Source organism: Etheostoma cragini, chromosome 4 (assembly GCF_013103735.1).
Source record: "Etheostoma cragini isolate CJK2018 chromosome 4, CSU_Ecrag_1.0, whole genome shotgun sequence".
Lineage (NCBI taxonomy): Eukaryota > Metazoa > Chordata > Actinopteri > Perciformes > Percidae > Etheostoma > Etheostoma cragini.
In genome coordinates, this window is record NC_048410.1 from 27398820 (window position 1) to 27403215 (window position 4396).

Here is a 4396-nt window from a genome sequence, read left to right on the forward strand (position 1 = left end):
TGTGTGTGTGTGTGTGTGTGTGTGTGTGTGTGTGTGTGTGTGTGTGTGTGTGTGTGTGTGTGCGTGTGTGTGCAGGGTATTGCCTCAAGTTGCATTTGATTGTTTCACAGGAGAGCATTGAAACCACAAATACACACACACACACATTTTAGTGTTAACGTAAGAATGAATATTTTATGTTTTTTCTGTATTTACATTGTTTAGGTGATCATAAACTGTCGGCATAGTTTTTAGTTTTTTATTTTGATGCTGAAAAAAAGTCTGACAGTTTAAAAACAATTATCTTTTTTTTTTTTTTTTTTTTTTATTGAAATCAACTGAACATTTAGATGTCAGAGCTCAGTCCAACCGGCCAATCCCAGCAGCCTCCTGTGATCTTTGGTGTATATATAAAACCGCAATTGAATGGGCCTGTTTATCTCTTTCTATCATAGATCAGCCACCAAGTCAGTCAAAACAGCAACAACAAAGATTTACCAACAACAAAGTTGATCTGCTTGTTTCTGAAGTTACATCTAATTTAAATATTATACTACGCCAGTGGGAAAATGTACAGTAGGTATTGACTAGTGCGTTGTAGCAAAGCGTTAAATGTACAAAATCATCGGAATTTGAAATGATCCCGATGCCAATATTGTCTGTTTTTATGTAATGTAGTGTGGACTTTAACAACTACTGGATGGGTATCCAACACTGAGTCAGAGATGCCATCTTTGATTTCTTCCAGTAACTGTAATATTGCATGGCAGGTTAAACTGTAACGCGTATTGATTTTATGTTCACTCAACAAGAAAACCAACAGACCTCATATCGCGCATGCTGCTCCTTCTGTGGAATTGAATCTTTAATTGAAAGGGGCGTGTTCAAAATAACAGCGGTGTTGTGTTCACTTAGTGAGGTGATTGGTTCTGTGAAGAAACAGGTGTCATTTATGGCTCATATTTAAGGAAGGAAGCAAATGTTGTGCATGCTGGTTATAGTGCATTTCACACGGAAATACTCAGCAAAATGGGTCGTTCCAGACATTGCTCTGAGGAACAGCGGACTTTGATTGGAGTTGGATTGAAAGTTGATTGGAGAGGGGAAAACATATAAAGAAGTGCAGAAAATGATAGGCTGCTCAGCCAAAATGATTTTTAAATGCCTTGAAATGGCATCCAAAGCCTGAACGACGTGTGAAAAAACAGTCAGCCACCATTCGTATGGATCGAAGAATAGCCAAAATGGCAAAGGCTCAACCAATGATCAGTGCCAGGAAAATCAAAGAAGACCTAAAGTGAGTTCTGTTAAGGTCAGATATGTGAAGCAAAGCTATCAGCTAGAAGTCCCCGCAGAGTCCCATTGCTGAAAAAAAGACATGTACTGAATAGGTTGAAATTTGCCAAAGGACACATTGACTGGCCAAAGATAAAATGGAACAACATTCTGTGACTGATGAGAGCAAAATTGTTCTTTTTGGGTCTTAGGGGCCGCAGACAGTTTGTCCAACAACCCCCATGCACTGAATTCAAGCCCCAGTACACTGTGAAGACAGTAAGGCATGGTGGTTATGGGGATGTTTCTCATACTGTGGTGTCGGGCCGATTTCTCACATACCAGGGACCATGGATCAGTTTCAAGTCTTTGAACCAATGAGCCAAAACACACCAGTAAGCGAGCAAAGTCTTGGTTCCAGATGGACCAGATTGATGTAGATTGAACACCTGTTCACAGGTGACTCCATGCAACACAGATGTGAAGCAGTTCTCAGAAATAATGGTTATGCAACTAAATATTAGGGCAGTGATTCAAAGTAAAGCAAGCCGTTGAGTTTGTAAAGAAAAATGCAAATACTTTTTTTTTTTTTTTTTAACAGCCTAATGTTCCTTTTTGTTCACTTTCTGTAAAGGTAGAACACAAACTTGATACATTTTGGTCATGTTTTGATTTGAAGTTGAATGTGCAGTGTTCCCAATGCATTGATATTATGGAATTAAAATCTTCTATACGGATTTTGAGCATTATTCACTTTTTAAACACATTTCTATTATTCTGTACATACCTCACCATGCTTTTACGCGCACGTTGTGAAACAAATACGCCAAAAGTGGGCACATCTGGCCCAGAGTCGAGTCATGAGTCCAGAGATTTGCGTCGGACTCAAGTCCAAGTCCAGGACTCGAGTACTCCATCACTGATTCAGCCCATGTAAAATGTACTACAAAGAATCTAAATTTGGTTAAAAAATACACCTTTAGAAAGGTTCTAAAACAGAGTCTCAGTTTCTTGATGATGGCTGGAGACAAGTGTCCCCTTGTTCCGGAGTTTTCCATTTACCAAAATGGAGACTGATCTAAAAGTTTTTTATATCTGGAAAAACTGAAACTAAAATGATTTAGTTCTTAAAACTTTTAGTTGAAGGGATTAACTTCCTAAACATGAACTTGCCTTGTAGGCAACAAAACATAATAACTTAAGACCAAATATAATGCTAAATAGGTTTAATAAGGGATTCAGCATAACTCAACGCTGCACAAGATCCTCACACACGCTGTTGTTATAGTCATTATTATAATAATATTATTTTAAGATATAAGACATATATAATAAATCTGAGTTCTTTCTTTAATAGACACAGTGAGGAGGTAAAAGGTCAGACCCCCCATTACACACACACACGTGCACACACACGTCGAAGTGGATGGAGTCGTCATGCCAACGGCAGACATTACTGCTGGTTTCATCACAGAGACAATCCCAGGCCGGCCTCACTGTATGTGTGTGTGTTTATCGAGATGTATACACACACACACACACCCACACACACACACACACACACAGAGGTCACCAGGGATGATGCAAAACGGACTAGCACTACCACTGTGTAAAGTAAATCTCATGCATTCCAAGTGTTATTTAAGTCATGGTATAAAAAGATTATCATCAAAGTATAGGCTTTGAAGAACAAAAAGTAAAAGTACACATTATGCAGAATATCCCATTTCAGGATGATATACTAATTTTAATTACTTACTATAAAATACAGTTTAGCTTGGGAATTTGCCACTAAGACAAATAAAGCCTGATCGTAATCAATATAACATTACATCATGATTTATTTGTTAATGATATAGTTTTCGTCATAAAACTGACATGATGGCAAATCACACAACATGACGGAAAATCACACAACATGACGGAAAATCACACAACATGACGGAAAATCACAACACGCCAGCAAATCAAACAACACGGCTGCAAATCACACAACGTGATGGCAAATCACACAACATGCCGGCAAATCACACAACATGATGGCAAATCACTCAATATGACAGCAATTCACACAACGTGACATTAAATCACAAACGACATGACGGCACATCACAACATGATGGCAAATCCCACAACACGACGGCAAATCACACAACACAACGGCAAATTACACAATATTAAGGCAAATCACAATACGGCGGCAAATCACACAACACGGCGGCAAATCACACGACACAATGGCAAATCACACAACATGATGGTAAATCACACACACAACAGCAAATCACACAACACACTGGCAAGTCACACAACACAACGGCAAATCACACAAAACGATGGCAAATCACACAACATAGATGGTAAATCACACACACAACAGCAAATCACAAAACACAATGGCAAGTCACACAACACAACGGCAAATCACACAAAACGATGGCAAATCACACAACATGATGGTAAATCACACACACAACAGCAAATCACACAACACATTGGCAAGTCACACAACACAACGGCAAATCACACAACATGATGGCAAATCACAACATGATGGCAAATTTTAACATGCCAGCAATTCACACAACACGGCGGCAAATCACACAACGTGACGACAACTCACACAACATAACGGCAAATCACACTACACAATGGCAAATCACACAACGCGACGGCAAATCACACTACACAATGGCATATCACACAATATGACATCAATTCACACAACATGACAATAAATCACACACAACATGACAGCAAATGGCCACAAAGTCATGTCGTGGTTTGCACCTCAGGGCCACCGTAGCATTTAGCACAGACCACCAAGCACACTAGATCAATACACTCCAAGATACTGTGATGTTGAACCACCCCCGGGGCTTAAACTGTCTTTTAAAAAACTCCTACGGCTCACTACACTCAAGATGCCCTGAAGCAAAACACAGAGAGAGGCCACCAGAACAGACACACACACACACACACACACACACACGCACACACGCACACACACAGAGGAGCAAAACTTGAGCATCACAAGTAGCACAGGTGTCACGCAGGTGATAATCCTGAGATTGAGGGCAGTGTGAAAGACTGTGTGTGTGTGTGTGTGTGTGTGTGTGTGTGTGTGTGTGTGTGTGTGTGT